Source organism: Leopardus geoffroyi, chromosome A3, assembly GCF_018350155.1.
Source record: "Leopardus geoffroyi isolate Oge1 chromosome A3, O.geoffroyi_Oge1_pat1.0, whole genome shotgun sequence".
Classification (NCBI taxonomy): domain Eukaryota; kingdom Metazoa; phylum Chordata; class Mammalia; order Carnivora; family Felidae; genus Leopardus; species Leopardus geoffroyi.
The window spans coordinates 59,140,573-59,168,232 of record NC_059336.1 but is presented as its reverse complement, the minus strand read 5'-3'; the positions used below and the strand labels follow the sequence as shown (position 1 = coordinate 59,168,232).

The 27,660-nt window shown below is 41.8% G+C and overlaps 1 protein-coding gene and 1 long non-coding RNA gene across 9 annotated transcripts in view; one reads left to right on the top strand and one right to left on the bottom strand.

Annotated features, from left to right (window-relative positions):
- The window catches only part of NPAS2 (neuronal PAS domain protein 2), a 159,830-nt gene that overhangs the window by 15,613 nt on the left and 116,557 nt on the right, over positions 1-27,660 (top strand). The gene's annotated exons all lie outside the window — the stretch shown is intronic.
- On the bottom strand, positions 97-25,793 carry LOC123580653. 2 transcript variants are annotated; one of them, XR_006703407.1, is made up of 3 exons: positions 25,628-25,793; positions 9,525-9,674; positions 97-1,877 (listed from the first exon to the last, which is right to left on the bottom strand). It is a non-coding gene; the product is annotated as an uncharacterized LOC123580653 (long non-coding RNA). The 2 variants fall into 2 exon arrangements; XR_006703406.1 differs by lacking the exon at positions 97-1,877 and having other exon boundaries at positions 8,969-9,674.

Sequence of the window (27,660 nt, the reverse complement as noted above, 5' to 3'; positions counted from 1 at the left end):
ATGAATTAATTGATGGTGAACACATTCTTTTTTTTTTAATATTTATTTATTTTTGAGAGAGAGAGAAAGAGCGTAAGTAGAGGAGGGGCAGAGAGAGAGAGAGAGACAGAATCTGAAGCAGGCTCCAGGCTCAGAGCTGTCAGCACAGTCCCATGTGGGGCTTGAAACCATGAACCCATGAACCAACTGAGCCACCCAGGCACCCCAAGGGTGAACACATTCTAAAAATAGTTAGTGCCTGAGAAATGTAAGGGATGCCTCTATCCACTGCTTTGGAGATGTTATTTTTTAATATGCAAAAAAAAAAATTAAGTTTTAGATTTGTTTTTGTGGTTTAATGCAGATTATTTTTATGGTCCTTCCAATAACAGAGATCTTCTTCCATTTCCTTTTTATCCAAAATCGACACCAAGTGTGTCTAGAACTTTTGTTTTATATCCTTTAAGAATGTTTGTGCTTGACTGTAAACAATCTTTGAACAGTAGTTAAAGGAATATATACTTATCACTTTTTTGCTTTGGGGCCAAATTAAGGATTGATTAAAAAGTCATGCTTGGTAACTATAGAGTATATTAATGAAAACTGGTTTCATCTATATCCTGGGAGTATAGCCTGGCCCTTTACCCATGCTGTTACCTCTGTCTGGAACACTCTTTCTGTCCTCCTCACCTGCTGACTCTGGTTCATGCTTTAAGACTCAGCTCTGGTTTCTAAGAGCCTGATGTCTGCCCTCTGGGGTCCCATAGAACGTCTTGCTTGTGTTCTCACGGCAGCACCTTAGTTTAAAGTTTCAAAGTTACCAGTTTCTGCGGCTTACTCCCCACTTGTCAGGTTCCCGGGAGTGGAGATCAAATCTTGTTTGTTTTGTCTTTTAAGAGCTGCTGTGTAAGAGACATCCTCCATCAGCGTTCATTGAACTGAACCAAAGGACAGGAAGACTCTGTCATTTGAACCAAGACCGACTTTTAAAAAGTTGCATCATTCAGTTGCTTTTATGTTCTTGAGATATTCCAGTGTATTAAAGTTCTCTTCTCGGCCAAGGGCTAATTCTTGTGTTCAGAGGACCTGGGTCCTCAAAACCTTCTAATGCTTCCTGCTGGTGGCTGCTTCATACCCCAGACAACCTTCTCTCAATGGCCTCTCTTCTTGTCCTTTTTTTTTTTTTAATGTTTATTTGTTTTGAGAGAGAGAGAGAGAGAGAGAGAGAGGGAATAAGCAGGGAAGGGGGAGAGAGAATCGCAGGCAGGCTCTATGCCGTCAGTGCAGAGCCCTACACGGGGCTTGATCTCATTAACCGTGAGATCATGACATGAGGCGAAATCAAGAGTCAGACTCTTAACCAACCCACACACCTTGCTGTCTTCTCATCTTAAGCTGCTACAGCCTGATGTTCCTGAGGCTTTGGGGTTTAGAATCTGGCATCCCAGATATGATATCTCAGAGAACATTGGATGCCTGTGAAAGCACATGTCCCATAGTGGTGGGGCACAGAACACTGTCAACCATGTCCATCAAAGAAGGTCACATGTGATAAGTGAAAAGAACACGTGACAAATGACAGCCTGATTCCATTTTAGTTACAAAAATGGATAAATGGAAGGACTAAGCTATCTGTTACAATTCAGGGGCTTGGGGTCAGGCCCCTGCTCTACTCCGTCCAGCTCTGCAGCTTTGGAAAGTTGCTGGAACATGATACCTCCATTTCTTCCCCTGTCAAATAGGGGTGTGATAGTGCCAGCTTCATGGTGTTGATCTGAGGATTCACTGAGATGGTATATCATCTAGGATTGCACCTGATATTCAGTAAGTAGGCAGTACCTATTAGTTGTCACTATTAAGTTTTCTTCAGTGAACATTTATGTTCATGCCAATTGTACCTAAGAAAATTGTGGAGAAAGTGTTAAAAGTTAAGAGAAAGAAAGCAAACAGATCCCTATCTGTGTGGCTGGGATCTTGCTGGAGGACTGGGTAGGGGAATGGCCAGGATGGGCTGCTGTGTCCATTGACTAAGGGTTGGAACATTCCGTAGCCAGAGTGATCCTGCAGAAAGACACACACACAGTTAAGCCCCAGGTGCCAGAAAGACTAGAGTGCTGTCTCCCTAAGTATTTACTGTCCAAAGGGATAAATCCCAGACCTTGGAGACATCTCTGGGTTATAGAAGCCCAGACACATGGGACTCTCTGACCCCTCGAGTGATTTCATATCCAAAAAGGTCAAGGTAAGAGTCCAGGGCCCTTTCCATCTCATCTCCAAGGAGCAAAGGTTTCTCTTCCTCCTTTCTTGACAGAGAGAGGGGCAGTTACTTCTTTCCCGTATGTAAGCAGAGAAATCCTTTTGTGTTCCATCCCTCATCTCTGGCATGAAATCTGTACCTATGCAGAATGTCCCCATAGTCTCTCATCACCTTGCCTGGGGTCAAGGTGTGGGGGCTGATGCTGTAGCATCACTAGCTATTGGTCTAGACATGAGTGTCAGGAAAGAGCTGTCTTGTGTTTCTGCAACATTCACATATATAAAGTACATAACCGTGCAAGCGGGTAACATCTCAGACCCTGCACCAGTTTGACAAACAGGCCATATAACTGGGCACCGGGCACACCACTGACCCAAAGAAACTCATGTCCTCTCTCTGGGACACATTTAAGGAATGAGGGAACTAGGTCAGCACAGCCCACAGGGGACATGGGCAGGACCAGGAAGCTCCAGGTGGCCTCACCAGTACTCCTTCTTTTAGAAGAGCCACCCTGTACATGAATAAGCAGCCAATTTTTACAAATTGTTGCTGGATTCTTTTACAGAAGAGTACAGTCCTAATGAAAGGGCTCTGTCCCAAGCTGTTCCTGAAAGAAGTAGAGAATGCTGGCGTCTCCTGGCATTTCCGTGTCTGATCAGCCTCATCTGGGAATTTAATCCATTTTCTGATCAAAGTCCAAAGTCTCTGTTTTGCTCCAGCTTTAATCCTTGGCTGTAAAGACTCCCTGCTATTTCACTCACACACACACACACACTCACACACACACACACACACACACGCACGCGCGCACGCACACACACACACACACATTCAAATCAGGTTACAGGCAAACAGTGATTTAGTTTTGAGGGTTGGGGGGGTTGGGTAGGGAGTACACATCCAGATAAATAGGCAATCAGTACCTTCATTATGGGCAGATGTTTTGGCAATCTCAGGTAAAAGTTAATGTTTCCAAAATGTTGGGAATATTTTATTCTATATGCTGAATTCTGTATGTGAAGTGTTGAAAGGGCCGTGGCCCGTGTTTTCTGTTATTTTTTAACATTTCTGCTGAGCAAAAGAAGAAAAATAAATTCAAATGCTTTCCAGACTCCAGTATGAACTTTCACTTCTTTTTGATTAAAAAAAAAAAAAAAAGTTTCCATTTCCTTTAAGAAAGTAGATGATATTTTTGAAGGTGACTGAAGGATCCCTTTATAAAGGAGAGTGGGTGAGGCTTGTAAAGGACTCGTGCACACGGGAATCCTACACAGGACTTCCTTCACCTTACCTATCAATGAATTGTTCAGATGGCTTGGAAGATGGGAAGATGGTGTGTGAGATCCCAAGCCAGAACTAAGGAATTCCAGCCCCAGTGTGCGGGGCTGTCGCTAAGGATCCCATGCCAGCGGAGGGGGATGGAGTTTGGTGCTTGAAAGGGCCCTGAAGACTTTTACCCAGGATATTTGGAGACCAGGGGCTCACATCAATGAGCATTTTGATGATTCTCTTTAACCATGTATTTCGTATTCAGAGCACCAATTTCCAGAGAATTAGAAGAAATAATACATAAACTCTACTGGAAAATTCACCTTTCGTTGCTTATTCAGTCTCCAGCAACGCTGAGGAGCCCATGATTATGAACTGGTTTCCACATGATTCCCATTGGCTCTACGGGTATAGAAGATTTAGGGTACAAGGCTGACATGCATAGGTCCAAGGGTGCATTTTGCAACAAATCCTTAATAACATATTGCCTTTCTATTGATCTGTTATATTTGATGAGTGTAGGGGAACTTTCTGTTGTTCCAGTTCTGGATCAGTGAGTATTCACTCTTGATGCTATCCAGATAAGTCACATACGCCAATTGAACATAAGAAGAATGTTTCATGATTGTACATATTGGTCCTATGTAGGTCTACCTTTTCCCAGAGCAATGGTTGACTCTCTCATTGAAATTCATTTTCTTCATGCTACTTTGGTTTGGGAAGGAGATAGAGAGGCAAGGATAAGGGAGGCCTGAGCAACGCAGGGCTGAGGAAATAAATGGAGACCAGCCAGAAGAGAACCAGCAAAGGCTATTTATGCAGAACTGACTATATAGCGAGGGAGTCAGCCACCATCTCTTGCATTTCGGCAGAGACTCAGAGGCAGGCAGAGGAGGGGAAGAGCTGTACGTCGGAGCAGAGAAGGTTCCTGGTGTGCCCTGATGGGAGGCCATTGGCGTGGGGAAGCTGGAGGTGGGCTCAGGAAGGTGGGCATCTGTGATCGTTTAAAGGTGCGTGTTTGGCTTTCTCTAGTAGTTCCTCAGTTGTAAGTGGGAGGTGTTGGAAATTAGGGAAGTTCTCAATTTTTAATCAAGTCCTGGCCATTTGTAGCTGATCACTGCAGAAGTTATTGGTTGGCATTTTGGATTATTGCTAGAGGCAGTGGCCTGACTGTTTACAAGCATGATGTAGAGATAGCAGGCTGGCTATCCGGGCTGGTTGCTGTAGATAAATGCTTGGTCTCCTGGCCAGGTTGCTGCAGGTTGTGGGTCAGAGTTCTGCTTTTACATACTGTCCAGCTGTTGTTTGTTTGTAGGCTTACTACCATAGTACCAACATAGCGCTGTCCGAGAGTAAACAAGAGGGCCAGCACCCATTAGCCTGGGAGCTACTCAGGCTGTTTAGCTCCCAGTCAGGTAGTGGGCACTGAGAGTGCTCTGGTGGTCACCGGCAGGGCCCACCCGTGACCATCTGAGATCAGCTGTGCATTTGGTCATGAGGCTCATAGACACTGTAGCGTTTGTGTGCAGGGAGCTTCCGACTGCCTTCCTTCAACTTGGACTTCACGTTAGTGAACTACTTCCCTGAGGGACATACTGTTTTATTGGTCAGGGAAGCCCCAGCCTGGTTTTTAGTCCATTTTTGGTAGTGACTGACTGTCTTCATCATCTGAGGACTCCTTGACAGTGGAAGATTCTCATCTGCCTCCTTCGTCTCACCTCTGCTCTTAGCCTTGACATGGCAGAGGGTTTTCTGGCCAGGAATGGAGTCTTCCACATGGCTCTGAAATTTCTGTGGTAATCTCCTTCTTCAGTCAGTTTCTCAACACCCCTGGAAGATCGATGTCATGACCTTCCTACCCAGGGCACGGCGTCTGGCCTGAGGCCAATGGAGGCCGCAGCCAGATGGCTTGGTGGTGTTTGTGCCAGACCGTGGTGCCCATCCCTGTGGTCCTGACAGGCCCCTGGGGGTCCTTCTAAAGGCAGTCCCCCTGCCCCCTAGTTTATTGTTTGTGTTTTTATTGTGTGTTTAACATCACTGATAGTCAAAGGAGACACTGGAAACCTTCACTTTTCTAGAATTCAAGAAAAAAAAAGTTTTCAGAGTTTAAAACAGTAAGTTCTACACAAAATGTGTCTAAAGTATCTAAGTTTATAAATAAACTCTAAAAACATTATGTAGGGTTTTTGAAAGACATCTGCAAGTTTTGAAGAGGGGATGGTTTTAAGCAGGCATTTCTTCTCTTGCCTTTGTGTGTGTTTGCGCTTTTACATTAAATGACATCCTCTGAGCGTAGGAGTTAAGTCAAAGCTGTCAAAAGATTTTTTTTCCATTCTAATAACAACCCTTGTGCCATTGACTACCAAGAATAACAATGAGCCTTTTTTTTAAGCTAAAAAAGAGTATTTTTGTCGCTGAAAGAACAATTATTCATGTCCTTAAGTTATTTAAGGTATTTTTTATGAATTCTAAGAATAAGCCATTTTGAAGTTCAACCACACAAAATAAAAATGCTTTATTAGTAGGCCCTCCACCTGAAATATTTCAGTTGGTGATCTTGGCCTTTCAATAATAGTAACTAACATTTAGTGAGGACTTTTATGTGCCTTACCCTGTTAGGAATGCTGTAATTATATTAACCCATCTACTTTTCACATTATCCTCGCTTTATAGCTTGCAAATTGAGGCCCAGAAAGGTTCAGTCATTTGCCCAAGGTCACATATTGGCACGATTTGGACGTGGGCCATCAGACATCCACCTTATATCTGCATTGACTCTAGAAGGTTCCACTTGCATGCTGTTGAGGAATTTAGTTTCTCTCTTATTTCCTCCCAAAACATAAACTTGGAAAGAAAAAGAAACATTTGCTGTACATGCTTTTGTCTCAGAACCCTTCAGACCTTTGCTGTCCAAGAAGTAATGATGATCATTATGCTCTTCCCTAGAATTTGGCCTAAGCTGTTGCAGATATGGCTGCCACTGCTGGCTTGCTATCCATAGTGATACCTCAAGAAAAGACAAGTGGAAAAACAAGGAGGAGGGTGGTGGTAAAAGTAATTTCTGATTATCTTCTGATCTTGTTATTTTATCTTTTGGTTAAATAGGTTTTTAGAAACCCCCCCTTTTTTTTAATTGCAGTAAAATATTTAATACCACTGAACTCTCCACTTAAGTATGGTTAAAACAGTCAGCCGTATGTTATACATATTTTACCAATCAGTCAATCACAAGAAGACAAAAATTTAAAAATCCAGTGAGCTGACGGTCAGCTCCTCAGCAAGGTGTGATGTCTGTGGGATGCATGGGTTGCATTGGCTGGAACGGAGTGAGACTTTCCCTGACATATTAACATTGATCTCACAAGGAACCAGAAAGCCTCAGCAGGATATGAAGACCTTCAGAAAGAAGCCAAAAATAGTGTAGAAGTGCCTCCTTTTGGTGCAAAAAGTGGCTGATTTAGTGACTTCAAGAACCACTTCAGTTCCTGCTGTGTTTGGGGAGTGACAAGTGCAGATAAAGACACTGCGAAGATAGGCCTTCCTGTGCTTGAGAGAAGAAAACAAAGAATTAATGAAGAAGGGGGTCCCTGGCACATATGTTTAAGTTTGATGGATCTAGTCTCTTTTAGAAGTGAATGTCTTCAAGGACTTTTCTCTGCAAGGAGGAAGCGCAAGCCCAGGGAAGAAGGCTGTGTGGCACTGATGCCAGGGTGTGTGGCTAGGCCAGGGAATATTCAGCCAGGTTCATGATTTTAGGAGGGTTGTTACAGGTTTTGCGAGAATCTTGATTACAAAGTTCCATGGGTTCTTGGTGGTCTGTTCCATCCCTGTTTTTTTCATAAGCTGTGATTTTTAGGGTGCAATTTTTGAGGGTCTTATAATGTTCTAGAAGAAATACCTCCATCATTACTTGGGAGGGTGATGCCCTGAAAAGTTCTTATAGGTACAGGGGCAGGTCAAGATCTGGATCAGAGCTTGAGTTTTGCCACTCTGGGCTCACTCATAAAGGATTTAAAGAAGGAAGAGGTGGATAGTCAAGAGAGAATTCACAGAGCCTCAAATGTCCTGCACAATTTGGCATAGAGCTAAGCCAGGCCACCTTAAAATGGTCACCTCCACACCTAAAGCATACACTCTCTCTCAGAAGCATCCCACTGAATGATGGGAATAGACACATGCCATCACAAGGTGGAAAAAACAGTCTTTTGCTTAAATGTGTGGGTGTTTAAGAGCGTTACCTGCATGATCAGAAAACCTAGGGCTGGAGATACCTAAAGAGCACATTTCCCTCTAGTCGGAGAATACATAAATCTAGAGCTGGAAATTATTTTAGATTTGACATTTATGTTGTCAAGAAACTTTCCCATATGTCCAACAAGGCTTTCTATTTAACTTCAGACTGGCAAAAATAATTCTATTTGGGGAAAGGCTTATTGTTGTTGTTTGTCCTGAATTGCCCTGGCACCTGCTCTCTGCTTTGAGCCACTTCACCATGAGCCCCCAGTCTCCTGCGCTGAGGTATAGCCAGTGTGTGACTGGCACACGTCAGTACCCGGGGCCTGCTGTGGCGGGTCACTGACAATATCGTCCGCACGTCAGTCTCAGGAGTATGAGATTCCCCTTACGTTTGAATCTAGGTGTAACCTGAGTTTAGAGACTCAGTGGGGAGAGAAAGATAGTCCATTTTCTCCCCTAAGTGCTGTTCCATGAGCAAGATGCACTTCTTCCAAACAATCCTCTGGAAGTATTTATTTTAGCCTATGTGGCACATCAGCCTAAAGTCAGCTTCCTTTCTCTGGTTCGGATGGTCGTTGGGTGTAAGAATGAACATAGTTAACAGACCCTAAATAGGGTCTTTAAGTCAACTGTCACCTCCCTGCTTAATTATGACCACCAATAAATCCTAGAGAGGATGGTGGCCAAAGCACTTTGGAGTTTCCAGCAGATACAGACCATGAATTCTAGCCCTGTTGCCCATTAGCTGCAGGAATTTGGGCACCTGGTTTTAGGACTCTCTGTTTCAGTTTGTTTCTTCACAGGGACTGAACTAGAGGTAGCTGTTCCTTAAGGTCCCTTCAGCTTTAAAATTTCTGCCTCGACGATATTTGAGTCACAAAATTATTGTAAAATTCCTATAAACATGAATTTATCGTATTTACAAAAAGCTATAATGTTTTTCCTAGTCATCTGTAGGAAGAAATTAAAACTGTTGAATTCTTAACTTTGCCTAAAGCCACACTGTGGAAGGTTTCAGGGACCAGGAGTTTTCTCAAGGCTAAAGTTTGTGAGAAAAAGGTTTTGAAAAACTGGAGAGAGGACATGGCAAGGTTCTGTCCATCAGAGGCCCCACCATCTGTAAGTATTTGATGTAAGCTAAAAGAGGCAGCAAGAGTTGGTGACGGAGGGAGAAATTGCATTGTAATGGTTGGTGGAAGGTGGTTAGTCATTTTGAAAAACAAAATCTAAAATTTTACATCTTTACTTTATGCCAGATAGCCAACTTAAATTCCAGATAGATTTAGCAGTGATTTTTGTTTTTAAAGAAGGAGAAAATTAAAAAAGCAACATTTGTAAAGCTTTACCCTTAAGTAAAAAATTTTCTGTAGAAGAATGAAAAGAAGTTGCAAAAGAAAATATTGGCAGATTTGACTTAAGTTCCTGTGCTTCATAAAAAGGCAATCCAGGGGCGCCTGGGTGGCTCAGTCGGTTGAACATCTGACTTCGGCTCAGGTCATGATCTCGCGATCAATGAGTTCGAGCCCCGCGTCAGGCTCTGTGCTGACAGCTCAGAGCCTGGAGCCTGTTTCAGATTCTGTGTGTCCTTCTGTCTCTGACCCTCCCCTGTTCATGCTCCGTCTCTCTCTGTCTCAAAAATAAATAAATGTTAAAAAAAATTAAAAGAAAAAAAAAGGCAACCTAAATGTGAGGATTGTTCACTGGAGAGGATATTTGCTGAAAAGAATGAAATCTTCAATGTAAGAAAAACTCTAGAAACAGGTTTTATAACTAACACTCTTACCCAGAATTTCTCCAATTCTGCCCCAAGAATCACTTGCATTAAAATTAGTTAAAAAGGTAGATCCCCATCCTCCACTGAACTTTCCCACCAGTTCTTCAGCATGCTGAAGGTTGGGATCCATTGCCCCACTCTGGCAGAGAGCCTTCCTTCCTGTGAAGGCACAAAAGAGGAATGACATATGGTTAACACGAAAATGGTTGGTCTCTTGAGAAGTTGAGGAAGTGTAAATAAGATCATTTTTCATCAATCAAGTTATTAAAAAAAATCTTAAGTGGTAATTCCTAGAGATGTGAAGCGTGCTTTCCACGGCATTGCTTGTGGCGGTGTGTGTAAGGAAAGCTAACTGCAGCATGTGTCAAGAGCCCTTGACATCTTTATGCTCAGAACCCCAGAATTCTAATTCCAGGACCTCTCCTAAGGGAATGCTAACCACAGTGCTGTGTGTATTGGCAAATTTGGACACAGTGATATCTGAAAAGCTTAGTGTGGTTGAATAAACCTTGAGCAGTCACTGGCCAGAATAGTCTACAACTATTGAAAGTATTATTTCTGGAGACTATACAGAGTAACACAGGAAAATGCATATAATGTTAAGTGGAAGAAGGATCAAAGTTGTGTCTATAGCATGATCTCAACTACATGAAATGCACCTGTACTTAGGAAAGGAAATGCAAAATGTTAGTGGTGGTTGCCTTGGGTCATGAGTCCATGGGAGGTTTTAAAGGTTATTTATTTATTTATTTATTTATTTATTTATTTATTTATTTATTTTACTTTTCTGGGTCCTCCATGTTTTTGAATGACTAAGTATTTTAATGTATATGAAGGGAAGAGGGTGCCTACTCGGCTTAGTCTGTTGAGCGTCCGACTCTTGATTTTGGCTCAGGTCATGATCTCAGGGTCATGGGATAGAGCCCTATGTCAGGCTCTGTGCTGAGCGTGGAGCCTGTTTGGTATTCTTTCTGTGTCTCCCTCTGCCCTTCTCCCTTGCTTGTGCTTTCACTCTCTCTCTTAAAAAATAAAATAAAATAATAAATAAAATAAATACATGAGGGGAGGTGGGAATACACTCAAAGGTTATCTTCAGTGAAGGAGAAGAAAAGAAAGTGATGTTCTGCTACAGGTAGGCTCTGGGGGAGGAGGCTCAGAGAGTCCTGCATTACTTCAGGTGGTGCTGGCTAGGTAGGTGTTGTTGTGCTCCCATTTTGAAGATAAGGCACTGAGGCTTGGGTAGGGTAGATAACTTGACTTGGATCCCTTAGGAAGTAAGAGTTTTTGGAGGGGCGCCTGGATGGATCAGTCGGTTGAGCATCCAACTTCAGCTCAGGTCATGATCTTGCAGTTGTGAGTTCAAGCCCCACATTGGGCTCGCTGCTGGGAGCCCAAAGCCTGTTTCAGATCCTCTGCCCCCCTCTCACTTCCCCTCCCCCACTTGTGCTCTCTTAAAAATAAATAACCATTGAAAAAAAAGTTTTTGGAAACTCCAGGGATGGATACCCTGGCCATTTTGAGGTAAGAATTTTCCCCGTGGGACTCAACCTACCAGTCTTAGAGCTGGTCCTAATTTGACAGATGTTTACATCTTCAGCAGACTCAGGGTGACCTGTTCAGACCCACAAACCTGTCCTCTTGCTGAGGTAGGGAAGAAGGGAATGTGTGATGGGGCAGTTTGAGGAAGGCACCCAAACTGATGTAGCTGCAGAGAGATGGGCAGGGCTGCTCCCTGCTTGTGAGCACCTCACTCTTCACAGCTGAAGGAAGAGAATGTGCAAAATCAAAGAGCAAACCTCTATGACCTGCACTCTCCAGAAGCATCAGACCTGGTTGGTTCGCACTAGTTCCCTGGCAAGGGAGTTAGTTCAGTGGGAAGAAAAAAAAAAGCCTGCTAAAGTCTCCATATGAATTTCACTCATCATTTTTCCAGATCACTTAAAACATTAAGCACACTGAAGCATTAATTAGCGTGCTGAACTTCCTGAGAGGAGCAAGAATAATTGGAACTGTGAATTTTAATTACCTATCTTGTAAACTCCTTCGAGGTAAAGAAGGCCTGTCTGCTTCCCCATAGACTTTCAAGGGGACTCCTTCAGATTTCATAAGACTCTCCATTAGAACTACAGTCAGTAAAGTGTTGTTGTGGGAATATATTGATCACAGGCACCTGAAGGGAACGCTGTCAGCATCTGTCTGGAACTTGCTCAGGCGAGACCAAGACTGAAGCTAGAGGCAGAAGTGATAACTACTTCACTTATTGACGAATCTTCAATTTGTTTCTCAAGAAATAGCATAATATGTAAATTTAAATGGACATTTCTCAGAATTCTCTCTCAGTCAGTCAATCCTCTATGATGGAGTGTAGGACAGGTTGGGTTTTATCTCCACAGTCCTCCCAAGGGGTTGCTCACCAGGGCCGTTGGTAGCTATGTCCTGGGTGAACGTATTTGCAGTCATGCTGGGGATATCAGTGTGGATCCCATGCAAATGCAGAGGATGTGGTTGTCATTTTTGCGTTTATAACCTCAGGCCAGGAACAGTGTCCTTTTGTGTTCACTTGCTTCTAAAAGGTCAGTGCTTCAGAATAGGTCTTTCATACATTTCAGAAGGAGGCCAATGAGACCCTGTAGTGCCAAGACAAACTCGTGGTACCATTCTGCTTCTCAAGGCAGGATGCATGAAAGGGGAAATAAAATAAGACAGCAGACACGTGGGGGAGAACAAAGGGGAACCACAGGCTCTAGCAGCAAGGTAAAGCAGCTCACCTTTCTGGCACATCTGTCCACCGGATGGAGGTGTAAGGGCCAAGGTCTGCAAGGCAAGTGGTGACCCGGGGAGGGAACAAGAACTAATACAGCACTGAAGAAATTTAAAAGCTGTAAGCCCTGCCATTTGAGGGTGGCCGGTGGGCCCTCTGTGGCCTGGTATGTTGTCTCAGAGACAGCACCAAGGCATGTTGTGGGAGATCGTGGCAACTGGCCAGGCCTGTGGCTTGGGCCAAATCATGACTCTGTCTAATGAGAGTGGATGAAACACACTTCAAATTAGCCTAAGCAAACGAGAGAACGTGCCGGGAGGATACAGAGTAGGTGCAGAATTCATGGAGGGAAGATCATACCAGGGCCAACATATGGACTAGGGTTTTCCTTTGCTGCATCAAGGCCCCATCCTAAGACAGGCTCTCCCTATGATGGGAAAAGCCCCCAAATCACACCCTGACACCCAGAGGGGAAAGAGAAAGCCTTTTCCCCTAGCTTCTATAGTCCAGTCCTAGGGCCAGATTCTGATTGGCTCTGCTTGGTCACATGTTCTCTTCTTGGGCTGCTGCAGTGGCCTAAGTTATGACTGTAAAGGCCCGGGTTGTGCTCACACTTGGAGTCTGGTGATAGGTTCTGTGAGTGACAGCCGTGTTAAAACAATGTGACAAGAACCTAAAGGAAGTAAGAGTGGGCTGGAATAACCCACAAAGAGGTACATTCCAGACCTGCTGCTTTTTTGATGCTGTTCATTGTGAATATGTCCATTCATCAGTCTTACCAGACTGTCAGCACCAGACCTGTGCTGACATGGCGAGGCCGTTAGCCACCTGTGGCTGTTGAGCACCTGAAACATGGTAAGCCCAAACTGTGATGTGCTGTAACTAAACTACAAACTGGATTTCAAGATTTAATAGGAAAGAGAGAATGTAAATTACCCTATGAATAATTTTGAAAAATGTATCACATGTCAAAAGATAGTATTTTGTATACGTCAGGTTCGACAACATATATTGTCAAAATTACCTTTATTTTATGTTTTTTATTGTGGCTACTAGACATTTAAAATTACATATATGGCTCACATTTTATTTCTCTTGATGGCACGGTGGTAGACTGAGTTCATATTTCTATCTTGGGGGTATTCAAGTAACAAAATACCAGTTTATACTTAAGTTTACTATCCACTGGGCCATGTACTTTTATTTTCCTTGAAACTGTCTCCTATAACTTCAGTGTGTATTCCTTGTTTGAATGTTAGGGGATTTCAGTGAGTAAGTTGCCCTTCATAATTCTGAGACAGAAGTGTATTCTTTCTAGAAAGGCCCAGTCTGTCTTATCAAGACCCAGAGACTGTGGCCCAGACTTACCAAGCTAAAACCACATCAGATTCAGGGGGATAACGGTGACTGACAGATGTCACAGTTTAGGTATAGAATCTCATTCTTAGATCCTGTCAGTGAAGGTTTGCACGTCTCCATTAAAACCACCAGCATTCTGAGCTATTTTGTTTTAGCTCTTGCAAATTATTTTTGTGCCTCCTTTGTTGACTCACCATGCATTTAGTCTGCAATCCGGATGTGAGGAAATGTTTCAGAGCCTAATCAAAATGGGAGCTCTCTGCCCACTTTTAGGTCTCACTGTTGCCTCCCTCCATTCATCCATCCTAACATTCCTTCATTCCAACAAGTGGTTACAGCCTCTGGTATGTGTGAGGCCTGGTATGGGTCCTGGGAATGAAGCAGCGAGCCAGCCAGGCCATTCCCCAAGCTGGTGGAGCTGGCAGTCTGTAGCACCAGCTTTTGCTTGCTTTCACGTCTGGTGAATCACTGGCTCTAAACCAATTTTCCCCAAAACTCTTGCAGGAAAAGTACAATGCCTAGTATGGAGAGACTCCGGATAATTCAGCTTGAATGGAGCCGATGAGGACACAGGTGGGGACCCCGTGCCTCTCCCCTCTTAAAGGGCTCCTCTGAAAACCCTTGTTTAAATCACCTTTCTCTCTCCAAACATGTTTTAGTTATTATGTCTCCGGTAATACATTTTGATTAGCTGGATTAGAGCTAAGATCCCCACTTGATCAAGCAAAATTAAGGAGCTTTTCCTGAAATTGACATATTGAGAGAAATACATCCAAAAACAAACCAAAAGAAAACAAAAAATGGATCCAGCTCTGTCTGGCTCCTTAGGAATGTTTTCTCTAGGACAGGCATTAGATTTCAGGTAATTCTCCCCATGACATGTAAATACCAAGTGAAAATCAGGCAAGACTGCAAATTAGTTCATTTGGTTGGGTGATGAGAACTGTTTCATTAAGCCATTGCCCACTTTCCCGAGCAAAAGCTCCCAATGCTGTCGCTGTTACCCTTCTTTTTCATGAGCTGTGCTGATCCAGTTACAAGGCACCCATTTTACCTGCCAGAAGGAACATTCTTTGATGAGTATTTAAATGCATCCCATTTAGACCTTAATGGAACTAAATTAGTGAAGATTTGAAGTGTAAGAGAAAAAAAGAAAACCTTTCCCCTTTCTACTCCTTTGAAGGAGACCATCTGAAGCTGATTTTTTAAAATTCATTATTTTTAAAGGGAAAGCACTGAAAATAATAACGCTCAGCAGAATTAAAACCACTTAGCACACTCTGAGTACAACTCAGTGTGTTTCCTAGTTGCTTAACAACTAGGAAATTAGAAGCTACAAAGAGAAAACGTGTATATATGTGTGTGTGAGGAGGGATGTTCAGAATCATAATTAATATGAGTCGAAAAGAAGCATCCGTGTGGTCCGGGGAGAACAGAGCCGTAAGGAGAGGAAGATGTTCTGGTCAGCATTCGGACTGCTGCATACTCCCCTTTTTGTTTTGGTTGTGTCATGTAAACGTGTAGGAGTGGGTAGTGAGGAGATGAGCAGAGCAAGTGCTGGAGAGTGGTGGGGTGCATTATTGCTGGACTTAGGATGACCTGGGGTAGAAAGGACAGTGTGTCCAAGCACAAGCTTAAGATACTGTTGTTCCCTGAAATCCCCTTGAGCTTTCATTCACCGGAGACGTTGCTAAGCCTGACTGTGTACTAAGTGGCAGAGACATAGAGCTAAAAAGCCCAGTCTCTCTTCTCAAGGAACTGGCTAATGGGAAAGGCAGCCAGGGGACCATCACTCAGTGTGACAGCTGCCCTTGGATATGGCCGCTGGGCTTCCTGCGCCCATGTTTGTCAAGGCAGGACAGGCCGGAGCAGGCCACTGTGCGAAGTTGCTGAAGTGCAGGCAGAGGTTACTGGGCTTTAGTTTCAGGGAGAGTTCTAATATTGAGGGGCCACTGCTTCCCCAGTGGAAGCTGGCCAAGTAAGTATGATCATGTGCTCTTGAGTGCCTGGTCTGGAGGCCACCCGAGTGTTTCTGTACACCCGGTGTCTGCTACAGGCAGACCACTCTTCACTCCGTGGTTTGGTTTTCCTTCAGTGTCTTCCAGAGTTCTCTGCCTTGTGCCACTGAAACAACCACTCATGCATATCCTCTTATGTATAATATGTGGTCTCCCTTACATCTTTTTTTGAGAACTCAAGCTGCCTTCCTGTCTGCACTGAAGAACAAGCATGTCTATTTAGCCATTATCTGTTACAGGTGAGCTGGAAAGCTGGTTCTGGCACATTCTTTAGGAATCTGGAAGAAAAATTGGTACTCAAAGGAGGAAATGATACTATTTTTTTAATGTTTATTCATTTTGAGAGAGAGAGAGAGAGAGAGAGAGAGACAGCAAGTGGGGAGGGGCAGAGAGGGGGAGAGAGAGAGAGAATCCCAAGCAGGCTCCTCACTATCAACGTAGATATTAAGAGTCAGACGCTTAACTGACTGAGCCACTCAGGTACTCCAAAATTATGCCATTTTTAAGAACATGTGATTTGTTCAGTGTTAACCAATATGTTGGCATAGTGGGCCTAGAAAAGACATGAGGGTTAAGTCACCCCCACTTTCTTCTTATCAAGACTCGTGCTGCAACTGACATTACTTGTCACCATAAAAGCCACAGGTCTTCTGACTCGGCCTCTGCCATCTGGGGTTCAAGGTCCTGTCCACATTTAAAAATCGTAACCCAGGGAAAGTGAGACCTAGAGAAAGAATGTGATTTGCCAGGCTATTAAGTGGTGGTAGTGGTTAGACTTGAACTTGGATCTTCTCTTTATTGAATATGGTCTTTCTCCTTTTTGTCCTCTGCTTTGTACCTTTAAAAACTGCAGAGAGAAAACACATTCTCCCATAATACTCTCTTGCTTGTATTAATTGCTTTAATTCCCTCTCGGAGCCAAGAAAGCATTGCCAAACCAAAGTTCTGCTGCATTTCCGGTTCTCTGTGTTTCCCCTTTCTTTACAGAGAAGGCTGGATTGTAGGGAGGCTGGAAGAGTCAAGTGTGCTGGTCAAGGTGCAATTCAGAAGGTGGTGGGGAGCCCCCAGGACTACACATAAAAATTAATTACAGAAAAATACATCATTAACAGCAGATCTTACAGAAGGTCCCAGGGTGACTATTATGTGAAATTAATTAGTACTTATTTAATTTTTTTTAATCACCTTCTTGGTACTATGAAAATAGTCCTAATTACTGACATCAGTAGTTTTAAGTCATTACGGGTCGTTATTTTATGTGTCAGTGTGCTCATTCAGCCCTACATACGTGGATTTAAATATAGCAGCCCCTTCACCCCTTGGGACAGTTTTCCTACATGGTAACATGTTTGGAAAAACTAAGTAAGGCTGGCAAAGTCAAAGTCTCAAGGAAATAAGATGTTGGAGTAAAATAATTGACAGTTATGCTGGGACCAGGTCACCAAGGACCTGATGTTGCTTTTTTAGCATTTGTCCTGAGTGTAATGGGAAAACAATAAAGGTGTGTTTAACTTTTTATTTTGAATAATTTCAAACTTAGAGAAAAGTTGCAAGAACAGTACACTAGTCAGCTTTCCTATACCTTTCACTAAGAATTCCTGTAAACATTTTATCATACTTGCCTGATCACGCACTGTATTTATATACGTATTATTATTTTTTACTAAACCATTTAAAGATAAGTTGCTGATATGATGCTAAAGGACCCTTTCCTGTAAATCCTTAGTGCAGTCATCAAGATAAGGCAGTTAACCTTGACGCAGGCCTTTCTAATCCTCAGGCCCGTTAGAATGTTGCACATTGTCCCTTTAATGTGCCTGGTGGGTCTAGAGTCCAGTTGTCTCTTCCATCTGAGACAGTTACTCTTTTTTTTTTTTGTGACCTAGACATTGTGGAAGATCACATGTCATTTACTTTATAGAATAACCCTCCATTTGGGTTTGTCTGATGTGTCCTAATGATTAGATTGTGTGTTTTTACAGAAACACACTGTGATGCAGCATATCAGAAGACCATGCTCTTGAGGTGCCTGGGTAACTCAGTCAAGTGTCTGACTCTTGATTTCAGCTCAGGTCATGATTTCACAGTTTGTGAGTTTGAGCCCCATATCAGACTCTGCACCAACAGTGTGGATGGAGCCTGCTTGAGATTCTCTGTCTCCCTCTCTCTCTTCCCCTCCTTCTATCTCTCTCTTTCTCTCTCTCAAAAATAAATAAACATTTTTAAAAAGTGAAATAAATATTTGAAAAAAGACCATATTGTTGACTAGTCCCATTACAAGTGATGTTAACTTTGATCACATGATTAAGGTAGTGTTACCAGCTTTCTCCACTGAACTATTTTTTCCTGTTAATTATTAAAAGATATTTTGAGGCTAGATGAATATATTATTTCTCATCAAGCATTCACTCACTAGTAGATGTTTGCTAGGTGCTTCATACTTGAAATAGTCTTTACTATGGTGGTAGGCAAATGCTAAGCTTGGAACTCCTTCATCCCATCCACATGTATTAGTTGGCAATCTACTTGAAGGAGGAGATTTCTTTCTCTCTCTCATTCATTCATTCATTCATTCATTTGGATCAGTATGAGTTCATAGATTCTTGATTTATTCCATGGGTTATAATTACATTTGTGGCACTCAGACTATCACAGGTTTTGTCAGCAAGAGCCCCCTTGAGCTGGCTTTTGACATGTCCACATCCTTCGTTGAGCATGTGTTACCTTCTGGCACAATAAGATGGTCCAGGCTCATCCTGTCCTTTCCCTGCTCCAGCCCTGGAATAAACAGTACATTGAAGGGCTCTGAGTTGGAGAGTGGCCTGATCTGATTGGCATTTAAAAAATGTTATGTGGCTGCCCTTGAGGACACTGAAGGGAGAGGCAAGAGCCGAATCAGAGAGTCCATTCATAGAACTCCCAGCTATCACTTGGTCTGTTGGCTTGGGCTAGGTAGTGACCGTGCAGATGGGAAACGGGGGTGGATCCAAGGTAGATTTTGAAGCTAGAACTGACAGAGTGTAATGGTGGGATGTGAGGGGGACAGAGGGAAAAATGGAAGTGTCCTTTCCTGAAATAAGAAAGGCAAGGAAGGGGATGACAGCTTTTGGCAGGAAGATCACAAGTTCCAGTTTGGGCCTGTGGAACAGGAGCTCTAAGGTAGCACCAAAGTGGAGGGCACAGGTAGACACAGGAGTCTGGAGCTCAGGACAGAGGCCTGGCTGGACACATATACCTGAGTATTGTGAGGTTCCACCACATTCTTAAGGGCCTCTTCTATAATTTTTTTTTTTTTTTTTTTTGAGAGAGAGAGAGAGAGAGAGAGAGATACTCCATGCCCAGCAGGGAGCACAACACAAAGCCCATCTTGGGGCCTGATTGGGGGCTTAGTCTCACAACTGTGAAATCATAACCTGAGCCAAAATCAAGAGTTGGACGCTTAACTGACTGAGCCACCTAGGTACCCCACTTCTCCAAGCTTTGCATCGAGTCATACTGACCAGCACTGTTGTCCTGCTCGCTTGCATTCTGCCTTGTTTTCTTTTTTTTTTTTAATTTTTTTTTCAACGTTTATTTATTTTTGGGACAGAGAGACAGAGCATGAACAGGGGAGGGACAGAGAGAGAGGGGGAGACACAGAATCGGAAACAGGCTCCAGGCTCTGAGCCATCAGCCCAGAGCCTGACGCGGGGCTCGAACTCACGGACCGCGAGATCGTGACCTGGCTGAAGTCGGACGCTTAACCGACTGCGCCACCCAGGCGCCCCTGCCTTGTTTTCTTTTTGCAGCTCTTGGCAAGCGCTTGGCATTTTTCACACCTATTTCAAAGCTTCGGGGCAAGTTTTCTGAACTGGCCCTTGATCCATTTTTCAAGAAGGAGGAGTATAAACAGATTTCCTCTCTGCAGTAACCCATGACCACCCAGCCCCAGTAGACTGGAGGAGGTGTCAACAGTAATTGCCACACATTTTTTATGTTAAGGGATCTGTACTAAACTATGAATATGTTAAGAAAAAAAGAAAGAATATGTGTGTGTCTTTACATATACATATACGTGTGTGTACATATTAAAATGTTTGGTTTCGAAAAATACATTTTCACAAAATTAAGATTGACAAGGGACTTTTGAAAACAGAACATTAGATAAAGAATCCACAAGGGGCACCCAGGTGGCTCAGTCAGTTAAATGACTGACTTCTGCTCAGGTCAGGATTTCATAGTTTGTGGGTTTGAACCCTGTGTGGGGCTCTGTGCTGATAGTTTGGAGCCTGGAGCCTGCTTCAGATTCTGTGTCTCCCTCTCTCTGTGCCCCTCCCCTGCTCATGCTCTGTCTCTCTCTCTCTCTCTCTCTCAAAAATAAATAAACATTAAAAACATTAAAAAAAAAAAAAAGAATCCATGATAAGGGGAACATAATCCTGGCATTGCCACGGCCCATCAGATGGGTAAAAGGAGCAGATTAGAAGAACACATACCAACCAAGGACAGCCAGAGTCAGAACTGCTTCCAAGTAGATGCTTGCTCACAAATAACACAATGCTTTTATCACCCAAAATTTGCTCCTCGGACCATAAACAAGGGATCTGGCTTTCATGCATGAAGTTCAGTCCTCTTAGTAGATATGGATGTCATTTGTTTTGGCATTTTTGCTAATGTTTATGGAGTTATTTTTGCCTCTAAATCAGAAACAGCTGGTTTTACTGATGTTCATGGGGCTGCTTTTTTAACTCTTGCTTTTGTCTGAAAAGCTATGTTGGGAACTCTCCATACCTCTTACATTAATTTTGGTTTTACATCTAGGACTGGCACTGACAGTAACCTGGCAATGTGGGAGGCCAGCCAGACAGCAAGGGCCACGCCGGGCAGTACCGTCGTGTGGAACACGTGGTGGAGGGCCATAGTGATGCAGTGGTCGCCCCAGCAACTACTGCCTCCCTCATCGCAACCTTCTTGGATCCTTGGTAGACTAGAAGAGGAGGTCTTTGGGTCCCCTTTTGCCCTGATTTTTTTTTACATTTCCCAGAGGCATATTTTTTCATCAGGTCAGCATACGCCCTACTCCTTTTTCATAAGGGTATATAGGGTCTGGTTTCTATATAGTCAGTTTGGCTGGAAGATCTATGGAGAAAAGTACAGACAGTGTTCAGCTCTGTTGTTGTTTTTATTGAGGTAGAATTGACATACAGTGTTATATTAGTTTGGGGTGTACAACATAGTGATTGGACAATTCTGTACATGACTTGGTGTTCACCATGATAGTGTAGTTACCATCTGTCACCATACAACGTTATTACAATATTATTGACTATAGTCCCTGTGCTTTACCTTTTTTAGTTTTCATCTCCATGACTTATTCATTTTAGAACTGAAAATTTGTACATCTTAATCCCCTTCATGTGTTTTGCCCATTCCCCTAATGCCTCCCTTCTGGCAACCACTATTTTGTTCTCTGTATTTATAATTCTCTTTGTTTTTTGTTTGTTTTGTTTTTTAGATTCCCTATGTAAGTGAAATATTGCACTCATCTTTAAGATGTCTGACTTACTTCACTTAGCATAATACCCTCTAGGTCCATCCATGTTGTCACAGATGTCAGGATCTCATTCTTTTTATGGCAAAGTAATATTCCATTGTGTGTGTGTGTGTGTGTGTGTACACACACACACCACATCTTCTCTATCCATTCATCTATCAACAGACACTGGGCTGCTTCTGTATCTTGTCTACTTGTAAATAATGCAGTAGACATAGTGGTGTGTGTAGCTTTTTGAATGAGTGTTTTTGTTTTCTGTGGGCAAATACCCAGTAATAGAATTACTGGATCATATGGTAGTTCTATTTTTAAGTTTTTGAGGAAACTCCGTACTGTTTTCCACAGTGGCTGCACCAATTTATATCCCCACCAACAATGCATGAGGGTTCTCTTTTCTCCACATCCTCCCTGACCATCGTTGTTTCTTGTCTTTTTGATACTACACTTAATGTGAGTCTCCCTTTATAGGGCATACACATGTACAGGTCCCATTTTGTGTCCTCACCATACTAGAGATGGCAGCTGTATGGGACTCACTTAGCTCTCCTTACATTACCTTTTAGCAGCATTAATAACAGCTGTTTGTAGAGTTGTTATGAAACAACTTGTTTTGGGATGGCATCATCTCCAATAAAGAAGAATGTGTATTCACTTCTCTATCAGGAACCATAGCTCATACAGAACAGAGTAAAAATAGCAGCTACTGTTCTGTCCAGTTATTCCGATGCCTCTGAAAGCCTACCTTGAAAAAATGTCCCCCCAAAACAAGAGAGAGAGAGCAAAAGGGCCAGCTTGTAGCTAATAAACACTCACCACAGAGAACATTTATCCCAAGTGTTGGAGTGCCACACGTAGGTAATGCAACTTTGCTGGTCAGTCAGACTAGTTTTATACAAGCGGGAGGGGACCAGCTGCCAGACTGTGCTCTTTTCCACATTTGGTTGGTTGGTTGGTTGGTTGGTTGGTTGGTTGGTGGTTGGATGGGAGCCCCATGTGGTTACCCACCAACCCCTGCCTGGGTTACTGATTGTGTCTCAGAGGGAGAGACTCTGGCAGGTAGACAGAAGCTCGTATCAATGCCGTGCTGCCCATGGGCCCACACATCCATAGCCCATGTTCAGTGGGTTGTTTGCCTTTGTCAATATCCTCAAGGGATGTGAAGCCCAGCACTAGCTTTGGATGGGGGAAGTATATCTCATGGGTCAGAATTGCACGTGAAGGACTTTAAATAGCTTCTCTTTCCTCCTTCTAGTCTAAACACAGGAGTGGGAAATTGTGAACACCAAAGGGTTGCATATTTAAATACAGCTGGACTATTTTTGCACAATGGTGAAGAAATGGTTTTTTGTGTCATGTTTTATATCTTTGCCATTTTGACCATTTTTATTTTAGCTCTTCCATCTGTGAGCTCTAATAGCTCCTATTATGTATATAATTCATATAGAGGTCCCTGGATTCCACTTTGGAGTGTGATTATTGCTGTACATTTCTCTCTCATACTCTATACCCTCCCTGAAGGCCAGCTTGGGAGATAAAGCACATCTTAATTTGTCACACTGCCTAAGCTGAGCTGAACACAGTTCAGCACTGAGGAATTGCCTGAAATGAATGAACAAAAACATTCCTACTACATCAAGACTGGTCTACTTGTGAAAATGCTATGCTGAGATGTTGTCAAGAAGGGATATGTATTGCACCTGAAATATCGGAAGCTAGATGCTCAGTGGGAATTTGGTTGACTTGGAGTATTACGATTTAACATTATATTCCTTTGGAAGTTATGAATAATTCAGAGCACATAGGGGATACCTTTTATCTTTTCTGGGTTGTTGATTTGCGTGTGGTTATTGTGCTTAATAAAATATGAAAAAGAGGACAGAGAGCTCATCTGAATGTCAGCTCAACATTTTATGGTTATTGTTTTAGGAACTGTTACATTACCTTAAAATGCTAGACCCAGTAGCCCATTGAGGTAAAATATTAGGAGTGTATCGAAACAACTTATAAATTTCCTTGATATCTTCTAAAATATTGTGATATAATAAGATTCTCTGCTTCCTAAAAATATATAAATAAGGCCTCTACAGCATAAAATGGTGATGAGTTGAGACTTAAGTTGCCCTCTGATCAGCCAAATAACTCCCAGGAATAAATAACTCCAGGAGAAGCCAGCTTTAGAACATGTGTATGAATTGTCTGGCTTTAGAATTATAGAGCCATTTCTAGGCATAAGGAAAATGACATTGAAAAATGGTTACCAAGTCATTTGTATTGTTTGTATATCTGTACAGCCAAAAATTGCGACACAACACTCCCTTATTTTTTAACTACTACATGTTTCAGCGCTTGTCACCATGGATTTATGGTGAAAATACAAAGCAATAGTTTTCAAACTTACTCATCTCAGGATCCCTTTACATTCTTAAAAACCAGGGAGAATCAAAGAATATTTTCTTACATGGCTTATATTTATGAATATTTGCCATCTTAGAAATTGAAACCAAGGAAAATTTAAAGCCATTATTAGTTCACTTGGAAATAACAATAATAAATGCACTGCATTGTAACCTAAAAATAATAACTATGTTTCCCCTAAACAATAGAATTTAGTAAGAAGAGTGGCATTGTTTGACTTTTGGCATATCTCTCTAATGTCTGCCTTAATAGAAGGCAGATAAAACATATCAGTATCATCTAGGAAAACTCCACTGTGGACTCTTGAGAAAATGAGATTCATAAAGATGAATAATGTCTTAGTATTATTATGAAAATGGTTTTGATTCTGTGGGCCTTGTTGCAAAGCCTATGAGCAACCTAGGGGTCATCAGCCCACATTTTGAAAACTGAGTAATTAGTTGAATACAAAGTAATTAGTTGAATCAGGATATTCTTGGACATAAAAACGCTGAATCCAACTAAGAATCTGTTCTCTGTGCCAAGGTGTTGGCAGTCTGTGGTGAGAAAGTGTCTTGTTCTGCCTAACCAAGCTGATGGGATCCTTTGGACAGACTTTCAGCCTTCTCTCTGTATAAGGGACAAAACCTGGCCTCCTGTCTGCTTAAAGTGGTGCAAAGCCTCTACTTACCCGCTCTCGTCTTCTTCGCACACTTTCTTCTATACTTTCCTCCCATTGCTGTGTTTTGGAAAGCTCGCATGATTCACCTAGTTCCCTTACCAGTGACTACCGACATATTCTGCTTTGTGTGACAACTTTGCTCAACCTAGGGAACCTGGTATACTGTTCACCACCATGCACTAAAATAAAAAGGTGAGCTCTTGAACAAACAGAACCCTAGGAAGACCCAATACTTTGACCGTTAGAGAAGAATTTAGAAAAGGGGAAGTTCCAAGTGCTTTGTGCTGTTGACTGAATCCTCAACCCACATGCACGAGGGCAAGTTTCCACTAGGCTTACAAACTGAAGGTGCTCTGTCTGGGAAGGACAACTGCCAACTTTGGGGACAAAGAGTCTCCTGTTTAGACCAAGACTATGTAAGTTCTAGAAGACCGGACCTGGAGCAGTGCTACAGAGGGAGACCTTGAGCTGCCTCTAGTTAAAACTGTTAACATCCTAAGCACTTGCCTACACGTTGACTGTGATACCTGCTTATTCCTGCCTCTTTACTGACTCCAGCCTGTGACACAACCCCCAGCCTGACTCCCCCACATGGCCCTCCACCCCCTCATCAGTGTTCATATTAAACTCTTCCCCTTATGAATGAACAGTTTCCTTCCTCATTGCCTGGCATTGATCCCTGCTGTGTAACCACAAATTCACCTGGAACCTAGCTATACCATCAGTTAGGGCTGAACCATTGGAACTGGAGTAAGCAGTGCAGTGTGACAAAGGGGTTGAGACCAGAGAGAGCAGAGGAGAACGATCAATCAGTACAAAGGATTCCTGTCCATCTTCTGCTTTTCTTCTTGAACACTCCTGACACAGTTTGTGAAGAGCAGTCTACTCATGAGTCACTTGTTTACTGTGGGATTTCATTCCCCTCCCTGTAAGAAAACTATGAGGGAAGTAGAGCTGAGTTAATTTTCCTTTAATCTGGCCCCCTTCTGCTTTTCCCAGCAGGCTTTATCCCTATCAGCAGGCCCAGATATTTCCATCAAGGTATCTCTTTGTCAGCAGCCTCAGATAGAGTTAACCTGACATGTCAAGGTTAACACAGATGCTGTGTGCTTTCTTTCTGAAATATTATGCTGAAACCTGAATGCAGGATGATTAGGTTACTCTACCAAATAGAATACACACTACAAAATATCCAGAATTATTACAATGCCACAAGTAAAGACAAGAAGACATAGTAGTATATGATCTTTGTTCATTTATGCATCCAATCATTTAAAAATATTTTTTGAGTGCTGTTATGTGCCAGACATTGATACATCTGTAAACAAAACACAACAAAACAAAAGATTCTGTCATTGTACTTACATTCTAGCCAGTAACCACTCATCATTTGTCCAAAATTTTGGATGAAATAAATCTTTTCCCTAGATTCCCAGTGGTCATATTGGTTGATGTAGTTTCTTGTTTGCTGTTGGGTAGATGTCCAAGAAGCTGAGGTGAGTGAGGAAAACAGTGCTTGTTCTTTTCAGTGACATAAGACATACTAGTCTAAAAGGAAATCATTTACAGATTAACTAATTTATTTGGTAACCAATGTAATATCTGGTCACTCAACAACTTGCCAGATTTGAAATGGTTGTTCCGATCTTTTGTTAGGAGCACTGAAAAATAGTGTACTCTGACCTAAAAAAACAACTTCCTAGATAGTCAATATTTGCTGTGTGCTTGAAAAGACTGCTTATTCTGGCATTATTGGGTGCAGTATTCCATATATGTCCATTACGTCTGTGCTGCCCAATTTTATATATCATAACTCATTGTTGTGTTGCTTAATATTTCATTTATGAAATAAGATTTGTCAGAAGTTTCTGACTGTGATAGAGGAGTTGTCAGTTTCTCCTTATGGTTTTGCTCTATATATTTTGAGACTGTATTGTTAGGTGCATACAAGTTTAGAATTATTTTTCCTTCCAGGTGAACTGTAACTTTTATACACATTTTGTGACCCTTTCTTATTTCTAGTTATGCTTATTGCCTTAAAATCTATCCGTCTGGTATTAATAGAGGTACACTGGATTTCTTTTGTTAGCATTTACCTTGTATTTGTTTTTCCTCCTTTTACTTTTAAGTTTTCTGTTCTTACCTTTTAGATGTGTTTCTTATAAACATAATTTGCTCAATCTTTAAAATTATGTATGATCATATTTTTAAATTAGGGATATAGTTCATACATTTATTATGATTAATATAAATATATTAATATAATTAATAGATATTTATATAATATAAATATAATGTTAAAATATTCTATTTTAAACCATTTTATATTATATTTGGCATTTGTCCTACCTTTTTGTGTTTTCCTGCCTTTTTTTGATTTTTCTTTTTCTGTTTATTGCATTTCCCCCCTAATCTGAATTTACAATCTTTTTTTTTCAAAGATTTTGTTTTTAAGTAATCTCTACACTCAATGTGTGAACTAACAACCCCAAGATCAAGAATTGCACACTCTACCAGCTGAGGCAGCCAGGCACCCCGGAATTTATAATATTTATGACCTTCATTACCCTAGTATTTTAACATGAATACTTAACAGAGTTCTATGTTAATAATATTTTTCTTCTTCTCACAAAACACAGGAAACTTAGATTGATTTATTACTTAAGTGCTATTGTTATCCAGCATTTTAGTTCCATCTTTTTGGTACCCTCAATTAGTCACTATTATAGTTGTTTGATAAAGCACAGTATCTTTTCTACCATTTCTTCTTGCCTCTCAGAATTCCCATCTGAAATAATTTACTTTTTTTCTGAATGAAGTCATTTAGAATTTAGTTTAGTGGGAGTTTGCTAATGGAAATTCCTTCACCTGAAATATCTCTATTTTATCTTAAATCTTAAAAAATACTTTTATGGGGTATATGGTTCTAGGATGATGATCAAGTTCCCTCAGGACTTTGAAATTATTATTTTCCTGTCATCTGGCTTCTATGTTATGTTTGCAAAGTCTGGAGCCAATCCAGTTGCTATTCCTTCTTTAGGTGGTCGATATTTTTTCTGTCTGGCTGCATTTAAGATCATCTCTTTGTCTTTGGTAATCTCCAATTTCATGGCAATTGTCTGTAGGAGTAGGTACATTTATATTTGTTCTGCTTAGGGTTATTGGGTGTCCTGAATCTACAGAGTCATGTTTCTCATAAACTTTGGAAATTTTTCTTTTGAATATTTCCTGTTCCCCATTCTCTCCAATATCTCTTACTAGAACTCCAGTTTGATATGTATTATATCTCTGTTAAATTGCTGTCTTCTGTCTCTCAGATTCCCTCTTATATTTTCCATCTTTTTGTCTGTCTATTTTGCAATCTGGGCAATTTCTTCAGATCTGTCTTAAACTTTACT